The sequence below is a fragment of the Schistocerca cancellata genome, chromosome 4, assembly GCF_023864275.1.
Source record: "Schistocerca cancellata isolate TAMUIC-IGC-003103 chromosome 4, iqSchCanc2.1, whole genome shotgun sequence".
In the NCBI taxonomy this organism is placed as follows: domain Eukaryota; kingdom Metazoa; phylum Arthropoda; class Insecta; order Orthoptera; family Acrididae; genus Schistocerca; species Schistocerca cancellata.
Genome location: NC_064629.1, coordinates 126,794,292 through 126,814,730, shown reverse-complemented (window position 1 = coordinate 126,814,730; position 20,439 = coordinate 126,794,292). Strand labels below are relative to the sequence as shown.

Below are 20,439 nucleotides of genomic sequence, written 5' to 3'. Positions count from 1 at the left end.
TATACATTCGTCGTACGTCCGACATTGATTTCTGTGGTTATTTCACACAATGTAGCTTGTCTATTAGCACTGACAACTCTACGTTGTCGGTCGTTAAATGAAGGCCGTCGGCCACTGTGTTGGCCGTGGCGAGAGGTAAGGCCTGAAATTTGATATTCTTGGCACACTCTTGACGCTGTGGATCTCGAAATATTGAGTTCCCTAACGATTTCCGAAATGGAATATCCCATACGCTTAATTCGAACTACCATTCCGCATTCAAAGCTTGTTAATTCCATAATGATGTTGGAAACCTTGTCACATGAACCACATGACAGCTCCGTCAACGCACTGCCCTTTTATACCTTATGTACGCGATACTGCCGCCATCTGTATATGTGCCTAATGCTACCCCATGACTTTTGTCATCTCAGTGTATGAAATACGAGGGCGTTAAGTAAAAAAAAAAAAAAAAAAAAGTTCAAATGGCTCTGACCACTATGGGACTTAACTGCTGAGGTCATCAGTCCCCTAGAACTAAGAACTACTTAAACCTAACTAACCTAAGGAAATCACACACATACATGCCCGAGGCAGGATTCGAACCTGCGACCGTAGCGGTCGCGCGGTTCCAGACTGTAGCGCCTAGAAACGCTCGGCCACTCAGGCCGGCGGCTTTAAGTAAAGTAGGGACAAAATTGATAGAACGCGATATTTTTTAAAATAACAAGTATAACTGCATTACATTCCTTCAGTGTAGTCAAAGCCTATTACCTTTTGCCAAATGTCCGGAAGCCGTTGGGGAGCGTTGGCAAGGCGTTCTCTGTTGATGACAGCGACGGAGCTCAGTACTGATGTCACTTCAGCAAATCGGCGGCCTCAGGTGAGTTTCTTAGACTTCTGAAACAGGTAGATGTCACAAGGACTCGTGTCTTGTGAGCACGGAGGGTGTTGCAAAATCTCCCAATGTCGCCGTTGCAGCAAGAGATTGTTTGCCACCTGACAACGTGCTTTGTCGTGCAACATGATATGGCGGTCCAGTCTCGCTACAGGCTCCACGTAATCCACGATAGCCCGCCCGGTTAGCCGTGCGGTCTAACACACGGCCCCGGAGTGGGCAGGAGCGCCTGGTCCGCGGCACGAAGCCGCCCGGTGACTTGCGTCGAGGTCCGGTGAGCCGGCCAGTCTGTGGATGGTTTTTAGGCGGTTTTCCATCTACCTCGGCGAATGCGGGCTGGTTCCCCTAATTCCGCCTCAGCTACACTATGTGAGCGATTGCTGCACAAACAATTTCTCCACGTACGCGTATACCACAATTACTCTACCACACAAACATAGGAGTTACACTCGTCTGGTATGAGACGTTCCCTGGGGGAGGGGGGGGGGGGGTCCATCGGGGGCCTAACCGCAGAATAACCCTGAAAGAGTGGTTCGGTGTGGGACGGCGGAGGGGTGAAGTGAACTGCGGAAGTCATCGTGGGGTTGTGGACTACTGCGGCTGCGGCGGGGACGAAGCCTCTCCGTCGTTTCTAGGCCCCCGGTTAACATACCATACAATACACGATAGCATTCTGATACATTTTTGTCACTGGCATCTTCGATTTTAATCCACTAACTTTGATCACCTTTTAAATAAATGTTTAAAATCCATGAAATTGAGACTCTTCTCTTCAGTGCCATGCAGCAACAACACTCTCAGCTGGATGCCCCTTAGATGCACACTACACTTCGACAACAATGCCACCTGAAAGCTCCTATATCCTATATGCGTATTCAAGATTTCCTGCCTGTGTTTGGACTAGTTTGCACTCCTTTACTTACAGCGGTCGTTAAATAGCCATATAGGTTAAATCAGGCAAGTGGCTTACAGATAGGATACTGGGAAATGCAGTCAGTTAACAAAAGAGATTGCTAACAACATTCATGCAACCCATCCTAGGATATTGGAAACTTGTGGTAAGGACTACGGAACCAAACTGCTGACGTCATCGGTCCCTAGGCTTTACACATTACTTAATCTAACTTACGCTAAGGAAAACACACACACCCATGCCCGAGGGAGGACTCGATCCTCCGACAGGGGGACGGCGCGAACCGTGCGAGACGCCACAGACCGCGTGCCTACCCCGCGCGGCTCCTAGGATATTAATGAAGTATGTGGGAGCTATGCCAAGTATGACTAACAGGGCTATCGAGCATATGTAGAAGAGCAGTACGAGTGTTGACAGATTTGTTTAATCTGCGGGAGAGCGTCACGAAAATACTGAAAAAACTGTATTGTTGGATGCTTGAAAACAGACATCAGCCTTCCCCCGAAAGTATTGTTACAATGTTTCAACAGCATGTATTAAGTGAATAATTTAGGAATTACTGAAGCCAACCTACTTTTGTTGCTGCAAGGCCTAAGAAGGCAAGATTAGACTAATACAGCACGCACTGAGGCATATAAGCTTCATTCTTTTCGCACTCCATGCGTGAATGGAACCGGAAGCAACCGTCATATGTTGCAGAATGGGAAGTACCTTTTGCCATGCACATCCAAACGATTTGCATAGTATGAATGCAGACGTAGAAAAGGATTACCCAGAACTACAGCTGTAGATGATAAGATTTAAAAAAATCATGCTATGGTTTTGGTCGATCTATGATTTAAAGTGTATTGAATAGTATATCAGAAGCAAGTATACAGCACATTTTGCGTTGGTATCGTAATGGTTGTATGTCGACCAAAAGCAAATGTGAAAACGAATTACTCCGAGATGTACGGCTCACTTTGAAATGAATGCAAATGGTTGTATGTCCCGATTTTCTATTGTAGGTGAAACTTAGGTGCGTGACATTAAGTTGGAAACGAAACAGCTATCAAACACTTGGTTGAAAGGTGGTGGCTCTACGCCAAAAATGTTAGAAAGTATCCCAGTGTGTCCTGGGATACAAATTCGATTCTTCTTACTGTTAAAACAATAACAGATGAATACCATGCATGTCATCAGGTGCAATTAGTTGAAGAAACTGAAACTAATTTCATGCAGTGACCTAAAAGGGACTACGACGAAAAATGAATTTTTTTTTCAAAATATTTAGTGTATGAGTGATAGAGAAATTACACTCCTGGAAATGGAAAAAAGAACACATTGACACCGGTGTGTCAGACCCACCATACTTGCTCCGGACACTGCGAGAGGACTGTACAAGCAATGATCACACGCACGGCACAGCGGACACACCAGGAACCGCGGTGTTGGCCGTCGAATGGCGCTAGCTGCGCAGCATTTGTGCACCGCCGCCGTCAGTGTCAGCCAGTTTGCCGTGGCATACGGGGCTCCATCGCAGTCTTTAACACTGGTAGCATGCCGCGACAGCGTGGACGTGAACCGTATGTGCAGTTGACGGACTTTGAGCGAGGGCGTATAGTGGGTATGCGGGAGGCCGGGTGGACGTACCGCCGAATTGCTCAACACGTGGGGCGTGAGGTCTCCACAGTACATCGATGTTGTCGCCAGTGGTCGGCGGAAGGTGCACGTGCCCGTCGACCTGGGACCGGACCGCAGCGACGCACGGATGCACGCCAAGACCGTAGGATCCTACGCAGTGCCGTAGGGGACCGCACCGCCACTTCCCAGCAAATTAGGGACACTGTTGCTCTTGGGGTATGGGCGAGGACCATTCGCAACCGTCTCCATGAAGCTGGGCTACGGTCCCGCACACCGTTAGGCCGTCTTCCGCTCACGCCCCAACATCGTGCAGCCTGCCTCCAGTGGTGTCGCGACAGGCGTGAATGGAGGGACGAATGGAGACGTGTCGTCTTCAGCGATGAGAGTCGCTTCTGCCTTGGTGCCAATGATGGTCGTATGCGTGTTTGGCGCCGTGCAGGTGAGCGCCACGATCAGGACTGCATACGACCGAGGCACACAGGGCCAACACCCGGCATCATGGTGTGGGGAGCGATCTCCTACACTGGCCATACAACACTGGTGATCGTTGAGGGGACACTGAATAGTGCACAGTACATCCAAACCGTCATCGAACCCATCGTTCTACCATTCCTAGACCGGCAAGGGAACTTGCTGTTCCAACAGGACAATGCACGTCCGCATGTATCCCGTGCCACCCAACGTGCTCTAGAAGGTGTAAGTCAACTACCCTGGCCAGCAAGATCTCCGGATCTGTCCCCCTTTGAGCATGTTTGGGACTGGATGAAGCGTCGTCTCACGCGGTCTGCACGTCCAGCACGAACGCTGGTCCAACTGAGGCGCCAGGTGGAAATGGCATGGCAAGCCGTTCCACAGAACTACAACCAGCATCTCTACGATCGTCTCCATGGGAGAATAGCAGCCTGCATTGCTGCGAAAGGTGGATATACACTGTACTAGTGCCGACATTGTGCATGCTCTGTTGCCTGTGTCTATGTGCCTGTGGTTCTGTCAGTGTGATCATGTGATGTATCTGACCCCAGGAATGTGTCAATAAAGTTTCCCCTTCCTGGGACAATGAATTCACGGTGTTCTTATTTCAATTTCCAGGAGTGTATTTCGTATATGTGTAGGAGAAGAAACCGGGATTTACAGCGCTGTTCGGAAGTGAGAATAGTATTTTTGGTCATTATTATGACTGAATTAAATTAGGAGGGGACTCAGCTTCTTAAACACACCATGTATTTGCATCATATATACTGATTTGAACTCGACTCCTCACGAATGCGGGTACAGTGTGCTAGATTTTTCTGCACTGTTGTAGCAGTGTTCGGAGGCTTTGTCAACTAGGAATCTCGGCAGATATCTGGATATACAGTGCTAGAGTAGTAACACGTCAGTATTGGTCACAAGAAAGTGTGACAGAATTGCCCAGAGATGTCATACGGTAAGTTCTGAAAGAATGACGATGTTGCCCTTCCGAAACTTGTTGGGCTTATAGTTAGATCTTGTTTTACAGATAAAATGCAATGATTTTGTTTGATTGGCCTGCGTCCAACGGCCTTGCTCACAGCCATAATTCTGCTGACTCTATTCCATATTTCACGTTGAGGGCAATGAGAACAATATAATCAGTGACGTGTACGGAGGCGTACAGTCATATTTTTTTGGCTCCAGACACGAATGTGCTAATAATGCACGACGTACTCCTCGCCATGCACAGAAAAATAGCTTGCAGAGAGTAATGAAATACAGCTGGATGAAAATACTCCCAGAAATGACGGCTGATCAGCTTCGGATGATATATTGAGGCACAAAGGTTTTGACCTACAGTTTGTTCTAAACGTGGACAACAGTGAATTCATGCAGACGAGTAGGAAAAACAGTCTGTAATGTTGGAATACAGTATAAGCGATGTGCTGCTTGACATAGTCACATCAATTAAATGTATCTAGGCGTAAAGTTGCAAAGTGACATGAAATAGAACGAGCACTTAAGGTTTGGTGGAGGGAAGGGGAATAGTGGACTTTGATTTACTGGAGGAATTCTAGGGAAACGTATCTTCTCTATAAAGGAGAAAAGTAGAGAACACTTATATTATCCCTTCTTGAACAATGCTTGAAAGTTTGGGATTCCCACCAGGTTGGATTAAAGGAAGCAATTCAGAGGAGTGCTACTAGATTTGTTATTGACAGTTTCGATCAACATACGAATATTACAGAAATGTTATATGAACTCAGATGGGAGTCTTTAGAGGCAGATTTTCTTTTGGCGATACCCTACAGAGAAAGCTTAGTGAACTGGGTTTGCGACAAACTGCTAGCTGAGCCTACTCCCACCAACATACAACTCACGTAAAGATCGAAAGGCTAGATAAGAGAAATCAGGGCTAGTATGGAAGCATATAGATGATCGTTCTTCCCTCGTTCCATTTGAGAGTGGAAAAGGAAAGGGAATAACTAGCAGTAGTTCAAGAAACCGTCCGCCGTATACTATATGATGGTTTGCGGAGTGAATATGTCGATGCAGACTTGTGCCATATGACTGAGAATTGCAGGATCACCAGAAATAGGTCAAGGGCGCACTACACATCAGAAGCTGTTACTCTGCAACAGCTGACTTTGTTTAGAGTTCACAAAAGGTTTCCTTTGCTCAAGCGATTCTCTAGTCGTTCCAGTTAATGATAGCTGTAGGAGATCCCAAAGCATTAGGGTAAGATCAAACAAACTGTTGCCATAGAAGAAATGATTAAAATTCTAATCTTAAACTGCGAAGCATTCGCACCAAAGTCTTATAGTTTGAAGCAGTGAGGGCGTAAATCTAAGTGCATATCGAAAGGAAGGCTAATAGGAAATGGAAGTCGCGTCTCATAGACAAGTAGCTGAAATCCACTATGACAGAGATTGAAGATGAGTGCGAGATTGTTTGGATGAAGACTGAATATCGAGGGTGGGCACAGGTTTGTGATTAGGTGTTTCTATCGATCACCAAACTAGTCCCAGGTGAAACCGGAAACTCCAGAGTAAATCTCATTTCGCTAGTACGAATGTTCCCCAATCATACTGTCATCACTGAAGAAAACTTTAATCATCTAGTAATTGATTGGGACAATTACAGTTTCGTGAATGGTGGTCGTGAAAAGACATTCTGCGAAACGTTAACAAATGCCTTCTCCGAACGCCACTTAGAACAACTAATTTATTGGCCGTCTCATGACGGAAATATATTAGACCTAATGTCAACAAACAGACATGACCTGTTTGACGATGCCCATGTTGAAACTCATATCAGTGACCATAATGTAGTTTTAACAACTATAATTACTAAAGTACAAAGGGCAGCTAAAACAAATACGAGCATTTATGTATTCAGTAAGCTAGATAAAAGGGAGAGGTATCATATCTCAAAGTGGAGTTCTAAACGTCTACCTTCAGGCAGGAGACTGAAGAAGAAATCAAGCCTAAAAGAATACATCACCAAGCACTGGATAGATAATTATCTACTGGAATAGTTCAAGATGGGAGCGACAGTCCATGATATTCAGTTACTGTCAAGAAACATCCAAAGAAAGAGTGACTACTGCGTAATAGGTATAGAACAAAGTATAGAGCCATAGATAAAGAGACGCCGAATGAAACGAGTCTGCATACCAAGAGAGAAATGCGTGAGGCTTTCAATGACTGACATATGAGAAGCTTATCGGACGATCTCTCGAAACTCCTAAGGAAATTCTGGTCATATGTAAAGACTGTTAATTGCAAAAAGTTAGTGTCTAAACACATAAGGATGACAAAGGGGCTGAAATTGGGGTGTAATAAAGCAAAAGCAGAAATGCGGAACTCTGTTTTCAAGTTTTCAAGTGTTCCTTTTTTAAGGAAGATACAGATACGCTGCCCCAGTTTACTCCTTGCACCGTTGCAAAGCTGAGTGATATCGATACAAATGTCAGTGGTTTTGAGAAACAGCTAAAATCGATCAAACTGAACACGGCTCCAGGGATTGATGGAATCCTTGTCAGATTCTATAAAGAAATTGTAGCTAAGGTAGTTCCCATTTTAAATATGATTCACTGTAGATCTCTTGAACTAAAAACAACGCCCAGCGATTAGAAGAAAGCACACAACCGGCAAGGAGGATAGCAGAGATGATTAAAAAAAAATGATTAAAATGGCTCTGAGCACTATGGGACCTAACATTTGAGGTCATCAGTCCCCTAGAACTTAGAACTACTTAATCCTAACTAACCGAAGGACATCACACACATCCATGCCCGAGGCAGGATTCGAACCTGCGACCGTAGCGGTCGCGCGGTTCCAGACTGAAGCGCCTAGAACCGCTCGGTCACGACGGCCTGCCAGATATGATCCACAAAACAGCTGTTCTATCTCATTGGCGTCCATGTGTTATAGAATCCTACAACGTATTCTGAGTTAAAAAATAATGAGGTATTTCTGACAGAATATCCTTCCTCTTGCCAATGAGAATGGATTTAAAAAAATGATAATGTGGAATGCAGCTGGTGTTTTTCTCACACGAGATCCAGAAAGTCATGGCTCAAGGGCAATCAGCATTTCTGGACTGCCGAAACGAACTGTCTAGGTACATCAGTGATTATTAACAAAGATACGAATGTATGCGAGAGCAAACAAAATGTGTGATTAGAATGATCATTTCTTACTAGGGGTAACGAATCATGTTACGTGCGATGGAGGGCCATCTAAAGGAGTAGAAGTAATTTCAGGCGTGCACCAGGGAAGGATTTTGGGACCATTTTTGTTTGTTTTGTACACTGGTGATCAAAACTTAAGGACTAAGTAAATTTCTCATTACATGTCACTTTCAAGTATCGTAGCTCGATGAAACTTGGATCACAGATAGAAAGAACTCTACAGTATAGTACAGAAGGTACCTGAAAGAAATACGCAACAAGGTGAACAATGTGCCACTTTCATTAAAATAAATAATTGAGGACGTGTGCGGAAAAACTGACTAACGCTCAAATGTAAAAGCTGTCATCTGCTGCTGGGTTTGGGAACTATCAAGACAAACATTGGTCTCAACCCTAAGTGATATTTAGGGGTGAGACAAATGTCAGTTTTGATAGTTCCCGTACACAGCAACAGATGGCAACCCTTATCTTAAAGCTTTTACATCTGTCATTCTCAATGGAGAGAAGTCTTCCGAAGTAAGAGTGATTTCAGGTGTACCGCAGGGGAGTGTCGTAGGACCCTTGCTACTCACAATATACATAAATGACCTTGTGGATAACATCGGAAGTACAGTGACGCTTTTTGCGGACGATGCTATAGTATATCGAGAGGTTGTAACAATGGAAAATTGCACTGAAATACAGGCGGATCTGCAACGAATTGACGCATGGTGCAGGGAATGGCAATTGAATCTCAATGTAGACAAGTGTAATGTGCTGTGAATATATAGAAAGAAAGATCCCTTGTCATTTAGCTACAGTATAGCAGGTCAGCAACTGTAAGCAGTTAATTCCATAAATTATCTGGGAGTAGGCATTAGGAGTGATTTAAAATGGAATGATCATATAAAATTAATCGTCGATAAAGCAGATGCGAGACTGAGATTCATTGGAAAATCCTAAGGAAATGCAATCCGAAAACAAAGGAAGTAGGTTACAATACGCTTGTTCGCCCACTGCTTGAATACTGCTCAGCAGTGTGGGATCCGTACCAGATAGGGTTGATAGAAGAGAGAGAGTAGATCCAACGGAGAGCAGTGAGCTTCGTTACAGGATCATTTGGTAATCGCGGAAGCGTTACGGAGATGATAGATAAACTCCAGTGGAAGATTCTGCAAGAGTCAGTAGCTCGGTACGGGCTTTTGTTGAAGTTTCGAGAACATACTTTCACCGACGAGTCAAGCAGTATATTGCTCCTTCCTACGTATATCTCGCGAAGAGACCATGAGGATAAAATTAGAGAGATTAGAGCCCACACAGAGGCATACCGACAATCTTTCTTTCCACGAACAATACGCGACTGGAATAGAAGGATGAACCGATAGAGGTACTCAAGGTACCCTCCGCCACACACCGTCAGGTGGCTTGCGGAGTATGGATGTAGATGTAGGTGTAGATGAGGGTTACTTCGTTTTTCCGCACATGTCTTCAACTGCACTGAAGTCGCCGCGATTCATGACGGTCCCCAGGACATTATAAAAGGCGGAGTTGGGTGGGTTGTTTGGGGGAAGAGACCAGACAGCGAGGTCATCGGTCTCATCGGATTAGGGAAGGACAGGAAAGGAAGTCGGCCGTGCCCTTTCAAAGGAACCATCCCGGCATTTGCCTGGAGCAATTCAGGGTGGCCGGACGCCGGATTGAACCGTCGTCCTCCCTAATGCGAGTCCAGTGACAAAAGGCGGGTCATGGTTTGTAACAGGGCGTGTGAGCACCACGGCCGTCAATGCGTGCTCTGAAACGTGCTTCCAAGATGGCCACAAGACTGGCAAGTTGTGCTTGTGGTGTGACCTTCCACTCTTCCACCGGCGTAGTTGACAACTGCTTGATAACCGTTGGTGTATGTGGACGTGCTGCAAGACGTATCCCCAACGCATCCCACACTTGCTCGATGGAATTTAAGTCGGACGGATGTGCAGGAAAGCCCATTCGCCAAATATTTTCTCGTTCCAAGAGCTCCTCCACCTGTGCTTTTCGATGCGGTCGCGCATTATCATCCATAAAAATTAAGTCAGTGCGGATTGCAGCCCTGGAAAGACTCACACAGGGAAGTGTGACAATAGCGTTGATCGGTGAGTGTACCGTGTTCATGTAAAATTATTCCTCCCACACCGTAGCATCTGTACCACCGAAACGATCATGTTCGACAATGTTCCTGGGTCCATTACATGTTCCCTCCTCTCGTCGTATGAGGGTACGTCCAAAATCACTACTGAGACTGAATCTGCCCTCATCAGAGGAGAGCATGCGACCATACTCCTCGATGGTCCAGTCCTATGCTCTTGGCACCATCGCAAAGGGTGCCGCCGTCGTGGTCCGCAGCTCGTGGTCGTGCGGTAGCGTTCTCGCTTCCCACGCCCGGGTTCCCGGGTTCGATTCCCGGCGGGGTCAGGGATTTTCTCTGCCTCGTGATGCCTGGGTGTTGTGTGATGTCCTTAGGTTAGTTAGGTTTAAGTAGTTCTAAGTTCTAGGGGATTGATGACCATAGATGTTAAGTCCCATAGTGCTCAGAGCCATTTGAACCATTTGAACCGCCGTCGTGTGGGTGTTAACGGGGTAAAACGTACTGTGTCGTCGGGCAAAGAGACTACCTATATGCAGACCCGTGGAGAGGGAGACTGCATGTCTTGCACTCATGTCAACTGTGGCTGCAATTGCACCCACTGTTTGACAATGGGTCCCTTCTTGCTGTTGCACAATGTAGCGGTCACCTGCTGCTGTGGATGATAGTGGTCGACCACCTCCTCTGCTTCTGGCAGCAGTACCTGTTGTACGGAACGTTCCTCATGCCCATGAGACAATGCTGTGAGCAATACGAAACTCCCGGGCTACACTCGTCACACTTCATCCTCCTTCCAGCTACCCTGTGGGTTTTCCCCGTGTGAGGACATCCAAAAGTTGTCTCTGGGCTTTTTCGTAATGATGAACACCATCACAGTGCACCGTAAGAAGATGCTGTGATATGCAAATGATTAGTTTTTCAGAGCATTCACACAAGGTTGGCACTGGTGGCGACACCTACAATGTGCTGACATGAGGAAAGTTTCCAACCGATTTCTAATACACAAACAGTAGTTGACCGGCGTTGCCTGGTGAAACGTTGTTGTGATGCCTCGTGTAAGAAGAAGAAATGCGTACCATCACGTTTCCGACTTTGATAAAGGCCGGATCGTAGCCTATCGCGATTGTGGTTTATCGTATCACGACATTACTGCTCGCGTTGGTCGAGATCCAATGACTGTTAGTAGAATATGGAATCGGTGGGTTCAGAAGGGTAATACGGAACGCCGTGCTGGATCCCAACGGCTTCGTATCACTAGCAGTCGAGATGACAGGCATCTTATCCGCATGGCTGTAACGGATCGTGCAGCCACGTCTCGATCCCTGAGTCAACAGATGGGGACGTTTGCAAGACAACAACCAACTTCACGAACAGTTTGACGACGTTTGCAGCAGCATGAACTATCAGCTCGGAGACCATGGCTGCGGTTGCCCTTGACGCTGCTTCACAGACAGGAGCGCCTGCGATGGTGTACTGAACCACGAACCTGGGTGCACGAATGGCAAAACGTCATTTTTTCGGATGGATCCAGGTTCTGTTCACAGCATCATGATGGTGGGGCATCCGTGTTTTGTGACATCGCGGTGAACACACATTGGAAGCGTGTATTCGTCATCGCCATACTGGCGTATCACCCGGCGTGATGGTATGGGGTGTCATTGGTTACACGTCTCGGTCACCTCTTGTTCGCATTGACGGCACTTTGAACAGTGGACGTTACATTTCAGATGTGTTACGACCCGTGGCTCTATGCTTCCTTCGATCCCTGCGATGCCCTACTTTCAGCAGGATAATGCACGACCGCATGTTGCAGGTCCTGTAGGGGCCTTTCTGAATACATAAAATGTTCGACTGCTGCCCTGGCCAGCACATTCTCCAGATCTCTCACCAACTGAAAACGTCTGGTCAATGGTGGCCGAGCAACTGGCTCGTCACAATACGCCAGTCACTACTCTTGATGAACTGTGGTATCGTGTTGAATCTGCATGGACTGCTGTACCTGTACACGCAATCGAAGCTCTGTTTGACTCAATGCCCAGGCGTATCAAGGCTGTTTTTACGGCCCGAGGTGGTTGTTCTGGGTATTGATTTCTCAGGATATATGCACCCAAATTGTGTGAAAATGTAATCACATGTCAGTTCTAGTATAATATATTTGTCCAATGAATACCCGTTTATCATCTGCATTTCTTCTTGGTGTAGCAATTTTAATGGCCAGAAGTGTACTACGCTAGGATCTACAGAGAGGCCACAGAAATTCAAAAGCACAAAAACAACTTCAATAGAAAAGGAGAGGGATCATAATTAGATCAGTTGTGGAATCTAGTGCTAAATGAAACAAACAGCTTCAACTCTTCCCCTTTACAAAGTCCTTAGCACACGCCGGCGCGACTCCGCCGTCTCCTAGCGGTCTGACGACGTCACAAACCGACCGGCGCCTGTATATGTATAACCAGTTCGGCCTGTTGAGCTTGTTTTGACTCTTTAACAGCTTTTTGTGTCGTTAAAGCCTTTGATAGAATCTCCTGTAGTGACAGACGAAACATTAGGCAGAGAATTATGTCTTGGATCACGGCTTTATGCCCAAAAATAAAATATCAGCAAAGGCATGTTTGACTATCGAGTGAATGCAATAGAGATACAGAAAAATCTTACCAGGAGACACTGGAAGAAAGGCATCTTGTTTTTCTCGAAAAACTGTTTAGAAAATTACAAGGTTCGGATTTCAATACGTGAACTAGAAATTTGTAAATTTGTGGTAAGATCTTATGGGGCCAAACTGCTTAGGTCATCGGTCCCTAAGCTTGCACACTACTTAATCTAACATAAACTAACTTACGCTATGGACAACATACAAATCCATGCCCGAGGGAGAACTCGAACCTCTTACGGGCAGGAGCCACGCGGGCGGTGGTAAGACGCCCCAGACCGCGGGGCTACCCCGCGCTGCGAACTACAAATATACTGCAGCCAGCTACGTATCGATTCCATAGAAATCGTAAAGTTAAGATGCGTACAGCCATTGGTTCTTACCACCGTTCATCGATGAATGGAATGGGGAGAAACTTGATTATATATGGAACGATGAAAAGTATGCTCTGCCTCGTACGTTATAGTGATTCGCGCAGCGTATATACGTACACGAAGACGGATGAGCGCCTTCGAAAATGTAAGCCTTCTAGAGCTGACGGGGCAGGTAGCTACACTCGTACATCGGAGCTATTAGTCTCGCATGGCTGTGTCCAGTCCTTAACGACGTACTTAGACGAATTCTACTTTCTCTCCCGCAACCAAAACTTCCAAACAAGTGTTCTGACTGAGACAAGGTTATCACGCCTCCTCGTGCTCTGTTCGCCTTCCAGTGTTTGCGTTGTCTGAGTTAAATACACGACAATGTTTGAAACGTAGATCTTATACAATAACTCTCATACTTGTGAATGAAACAAAACATTTTTGCGATATCTCTGCATTTTTCTGGACAACTCATTAGGAAGTTATAATATAAAAAGCGGGCTAAAACAAATTTTTAAAAAAAGAGACATAAACGTACAGCAGGTTAATACACTACTGGCCATTAAAATTGCTACACCACGAAGATGACGTGCTACAGACGGGAAATTTAACCGACAGGAAGAAGATGCTGTGATATGCATATGATTAGCTTTTCAGACCATTCACACAAGGTTGGCGGCGGTGACGACACCTACAACGTGCTGACATGAGGAAAGTTTCCAACCGATTTCTCATACACAAACAGTAGTTGACCGGCGTTACCTGGTGAAACGTTGTTGTCATGCCTCGTGTAAGGAGGAGAAAAGCGTACCATCACGTTTCCGACTTTGGTAAAGGTCGGATTGTAGCCTATCGCGATTCCGGTTTATCGTATAGCGACATTGCTGCTCGCGTTGGTCGAGATCTAATGACTGTTAGCAGAATATGGAATCGGCGGGTTCAGGAGGATAATACGGAACGCCGTGCTGGATCCAAACGGCCTCGTATCACTACCAGTCGAGCTGACGTTTGCAGCAGCATGGACGACGTTTGCAGCAGCATGGACTGTCAGCTCGGAGACCATGGCTGCGCTTACCCTTGACGCTGCTTCACAGACAGGAGCGCCAGCGATGGTATACTCAACGACGAACCTGGGTGCACGAATGGCAAAACGTCATTTTTTCGAATGAATCCAGGTTCTGTTTACAGTATCATGATAGTCACATCCGTGTTTGGCGACATCGCGGTGAACGCACACTGGAAGCGTGTATTCGTCATCGCCATCCTGGCGTATCACCTGGCGTGATGGTATGGGGTGCCATTGGTTACACGTCTCGGTCACCTCTTGTTCGCATTGACGTCACTTTGAACAGTGGACGTTACATTTCAGATGTGTTACGACCCGTGGCTCTATGCTTCCTTCAATCCCTGCGAAACCCTACTTTCGGCAGGATAATGCACGACCGCATGTTGCGGGTCCTGTACGGGCCTTTCTGGATACAGAAAATGTTCGACTGCTGCCCTGGCCAGCGCATTCTCCAGATCTCTCACCAATTGAAAACGTCTGGTCAATGGTGGCCGAGCAACTGGCTCGTCACAATACGCCAGTCACTACTCTTGATGAACTGTGGTATCGTGTTGAAGCTGCCTGGGCAGCTGTACCTGTACACGCCATCCAAGCTCTGTTTGACTCAATGCCCAGGCGTATCAAGGCCGTTATTACGGCCAGAGGTGGTTGTTCTGGGTACTCATTTCTCACGATCTATTCACCCAAATTGCGTGAAAATGTAATCACATGTCAGTTCTAGTATAATTTATTTGTCCAACGAATACCCGTTTATCATCTGCATTTCTTCTTGGTGTAGCAATTTTAATGGCCAGTAGTGTATTCGATTACCTTTATATGAACGCATTAAAAATCCAACTTTATACCAGAAAAAGATGCACTAGTGTCCAAAATTAAAGCAACGAATCGCTATTCCGTCGTCCTGTGTCTAATTCACCGTATAATCATACAAAATATCGGCTGATGTCCGTACAATCGTGTTATGCACGGAAAACGGCATTCCAGCCAACGGACAACCACATGAATGATGACGTCAAGGCCCCTATAATACCGGGTAGCGTTGGCCGGGTAGTCACAAATCCACAATCGCTGTATATAAAGTCACCGACGGTGCAGTATGACACAAATAAGACGCAATACCAGACTCTGCGGTGGAACGCCGCAAGAAGAATGGAAGCAGGACAGTCGCAAACTGATGAGGCCCGATGGCTTAAAGTGAATCGTTCAGTTGTATCTCGGAGGGGCCAACAATTTATGGAGATCGAAACAGTACCCCCAAGACTTGGGCAGGGCCGACCACGTGTGATATCAGAAAGAGAGGACCGTTATTTGGATGTAAGGGCACGACAGTACCTCCTTAGTAATACACGGCACCTGGCATCTGAACTCGCAGCATACACTGAACGTGTTGTATCGAGACAAACTATGTACAGAAGGCTTCGGTAGAGTGGCCTTTATTGTCGGAGACCTGCTGTATGTGTACCTCTGATGCATCTAAACAGAAGGGAACTTCTAGAGTGGGGTCGTCAACATACCACCTGGGCGGTCGAACAGTGGGCCAATGTTCTTTTGACATATGAGCCCCGATTTGGTCTGGAGAGCGATTCTCGACGCATTCGCATCTGAAGGGAACGTGGAATACGATTTCAGAACCCAAAAATTATGGAAAGAGACCGATATCGAGGAGGATCCCTAATATTGTGGGCAAGGATTATGACGACCACATGAACACCTGCTCATGAAATTGTATAGGTGAACCGGCAATGTTTAACTGCTGTCAGGTATCATGACGAGATACTGGGATCTCTTGTGCGGTTGTTGCGAGGTGGTGTGGGTCCAGACTTCGCATTAATGGACGACAATGATCGACCTCATAGAGCAAGAGCGGTTGATGTTTTCTTGGAAAAGGAAGATATTGCACGCATGGCGTGGCCTGCTCGCTCTCCTGATTTAAATCCCATACAGCATGTCAGGGTTGCACTAGAGAGACACGATGCATCATGTCAGCAACCACCAACATCTCTCCAAGACCTGCGAGCAGAGCAGCTCTCCAGGAAGAATGGGCGTTATTGTCCCAACTTGAGATTGACGATATCATTCACAGCAGACCCCGTCATTGTCAGGCCTGTATTGCTGCCAGAGGTGGTCACATCCCATAGTGAGCACATTAACCAGTTGTCGGAATGTGCTTGCAAATCCGTTAAGTTGGAAAAAACGAAGAACAGTTTTGTCTACCGTTATACATACTGCGATTGTTTACGTTCTGTATTGTTTCTGCTTTACTATCACCTGTTTATACTGTTTTGAGGCAAAATAAACATAACCTTACAAAATTTCTATTTGTTGCTTTAATTTTGGACACCAGTGTGGTTTAATTGAGCTCTAGCTTCGAGCTTGGCAAAAAGATAAAAAAGAAACACTTCTGCAAAAATTTTACTTACTCGTTAACTGGTGTTTGGCTTCTGATGGAATCATCATGTGATACAAGCATACCATCATATCTTTTAATGCAAATGTAATGCAATCGCTGCACAGTTACATGAGGTTATTTCTGCCACCCGAACTTATGTCAAACACAATTATTTTTATTTCCAGAAAATCCTTTAAAGACAAACTCAGTCATGAGTTACCCCCTCAGTCCTTTACCATCCGACAATTTCATGGGCATTTTAAACAGGAGTCTTACATAAAGAGCTCCTCAATTGCAAACTCAAATACTGGATCAGTTATATAAATGATATGCTGTGTTTGTGGAGTGGTACAACTTGACAGCTAAATACATTCTTTGAACACTTAAATTCCCAACATAATAAAATTTAATCCTGAATGGAGCTGAGAGGCACTTGTATAAATTTCTTAGAACCTAAAATACGCTTAATGGTGAGTAACAATTCCCAGTGTTTCAGTTCTAATGTTGAGGAACAAACCCTAGAGTTTCAAGTCAATGTTCAATGGATTCTAATCTCTGTAATGCGTTACTCTATGTTTATACGTTACATGAAATCTGTTCTTGTTTTACTTTTGATTTTTGAATCAGAATTCTGCGAGTTACGTAGTGATTCATTCGAAAGCTGGAAATTTTTGATTCCCATCATCCCATAGAACCTAGCAAAAATAAAATAATGGAGGTTCCAGTTTCCTTGTACGTAATTCAATATATGTTGCAGTTAAATAGCGCAGACAATAAAGTTCTAGCAAGGTGCTCGATCTCCCTTTAAGAGCTCAGAAAGCGCAAGGCAAGAAACTGACACTGGATTGTGTGATAATTATAATTCTTTTTTTAAGCTGATATCAGAAGAAAAATATTAAACAATCGGTAATATCTTACTCTGGGTAGGTAATACATAATGTTTTCTTACTGATTTTTCTCGCAGTTTAGTTGTGTCGCTGCAGCTTACAGTGCGGAATTCATGCTATGGCAGTGACTGAGGAACCGACTCCTTCTCTTACCTGACTTTGAGGAGATATGTGCACGCCGTGACTGCAACTCACACCAACTTAATATTCACTAGGACAAAAGAAAGAGAGAAGGACGCACCACGAAGAAATTACACGAATGGGGTGGACATCGTTAGACATGACGTACATATAGAGACAAACAGATAGTTGCGATTTCAGGAAAAAATGGATGATTTATTCAAGAGAAAGAGCTTCACAAACTGAGCAAGTCAGTAACGCTTTGATCTACCTCTGGCCCTTATGCAAGCACTTATTCGGCTTGGAATGGATTGATACAGTTGTTGGATGTACTCTTGAGGGGTATCGTGCCAAATTCTGTCCAACTGGCGCGTTAGATGGTCAAAATCCCGAGCTGGTTGGAGTGCCTTGCCCATAATGCTCCAAACATTATCAATTGGAGAGAGATCTGGCAGCCGGTAATGTTTAGATACAGCCTTAGCAGTAAGTAAAATGTAAGTTAATGCGGATGAGTAGGAAGAACAAACCTGTAATGTCTGGAGACAGTATTACTAGCATCCAGCATGACACAGTCACGTCGTTTAAATAACTGGGCGTAACGTTCCAATGCGATATGAAATGGAACGAGCATGTGAGGACTGTGGCAGGGAAGGGGAATGGCCGACTTCGGATATTTGGGAGAATTTTAGGAAAGGGTGATTCATCTGTAAAGGAGACAGCTGATAGGACACTGGTGCGACCTATTCTTGAATACTGCTCGAGTGTTTGTGATCCGTACCATATCTGACTGAAGAAGGACATCGAAGCAATTCAGAGGCGGGCTGCTAAATTTGTTAGTGGTCGGTTCGAACAAACACGAGTGTTATGGAGATGCTTTAGGAACTCAAACGGAAATTCCTGGAGGGAAGGCGACGTTCTTTTCAAGAAACACTATTGAAAAACTTTAGAAAACTGGCATTTGAAGCTGACTGAAAATTATTCTACTGCCGCCATCATACGCTCCGTGTAAGGGCCACTAAGATAGGATAGGAGAAATTAGGGCTCATACAGAGACATATAGACAGTCGTTTATCTCTTGCTCTATTTCGAGTGGAACAGGAAAGGAAATGACTAGTAGTGGTACAATGTACCCTCCGCCACGCACCGTACGGTGGCTTTCGGAGTGTCTCTGTAGATGTAGATATCTTGCTGAAATGTGCCGGCCAGAGTGGCCGAGAGGTTCTAGGCGCTACCGTCGCAGATTCGAATCCTCCCTCCGAAATGGATGTGTGTGATGTCCTTAGGTTAGTTAGCTTTAAGTAGCTTTAAGTTCTAGGTGACTGATGACCTCAGAAATTAAATCCCATAGTGCTCAGAGCCATTTGAACAATTTTTTTTTTTTTTTTTGCTGAAATGTAAGCCCATGATGGCTTGGCATGAAGGGCAACAAAACGGGGCGTGGAATATCGTCGACGTATCGCTGTGCTGTAATGATGTCACGGATGACAACCAAAGGGGTCCTGCTATGAAATGAAATGCCATCCCAGGCCATCACTACTGGTTATCGAGCCGTATGGCGTGAGACAGAGGGTTTGATACCCCACCGCTGTCCGAGGCGTCTTCAAACACATCTTCGGTGGTCATCGGTGCTCAGTTCGAAGCGGGACTCACTGAAGATAATTCTACTCCACTCATTGAGATAGTAGGCCACGATGACCGGCAAAGACGTGTCTGGAGACGCCACAGATAGTGGTTGGATATCAACCTATCACCCCTCATACGGCCCGACAGCCAGGTGATATGTTCTGGGGTGTCATTTCATTTCATAGTAGGACCCTTTAGTTATCATCCGCGGCATCCTTACAGCACAGAGGAACTTGGGCGATATTCAACGTCCCAGTTTGTTGCTCTTCATGCCAAGCCATCCTGGTTCTGCAGTATAGCAAGATAAAGTTCTCCCGCACACCGCAGGAGTTTCTACTACTTGTCCTCGTGCTTTCCGAATCCTCCCTTGGCCAGCTAGGTCGCCGAATGTCTCCCCAATGGAGAACGTTCGGAGTATTCAGCACTGGGCAGTCCAATCAGCTCGAGGTTTTGACGATCTAAGGCCCCGATTGGGCAGAATTTGGCACGATACCTCTCGAGAGTACATCCAGCAACTCTCTCAATCAATGCCGAGCCGGATAACAGCTTCCATAACGGCCAGAGGTGGACCAACAAGTTACTGACTTGCCGAATTTGTGAATCTCTATCTCTCGAACAAATCATCCATTTCTTCTGAAATTGTAATTATCTGTTTTTCTGTACACGTACATCACGTCTACTAACTTGCCCCCCATTCGGGTAATTCCTTCGTGGAGTGTCGTTACCTTTCCCTTTTCCTTTTTTTCTCTCTCTTTTAGAGTGTGTTGCAATGAAGCCCGACAAGAGCTTTTTTACTTATTTCTATTGTATGCAGGCAACGGCCTTGCCGCAGTGGATACACCGGTTCCCGTGAGATCACCGAAGTTAAGCTCTGTCGGGCGTGGTCGGCACTTGGATGGGTGACCATCCAGGCCGCCATGCGCTGTTGCCATTTTTCGGGATGTACTCAGCCTCGTGATGCCAGTTGACGCGCTACTCGACCGAATAGTAGCAGCTTCGGTCAAGAATACCATCACAACGACCGGGAGAGCGGTGTGCTGACCCCATGCCCCTCCTATCCGAACCCTCCCCTGAGGATGGCACGGCGGTCGGTTGGTCCCGGTAGGCCACTCGTGGCCTGACGATGGAGTGCTTCTATTGTGTGCAGTGTGTTATGCGTCTTAGTGCTGAAGTGCTTGCTGAA

General features: G+C 45.8%; 1 pseudogene; it reads left to right on the top strand.

Moving 5' to 3' along the window:
* Window positions 1-20,069: 20,069 nt before the first annotated feature.
* Window positions 20,070-20,187, top strand: LOC126185663 (5S ribosomal RNA; annotated as a pseudogene).
* Window positions 20,188-20,439: the final 252 nt, after the last annotated feature.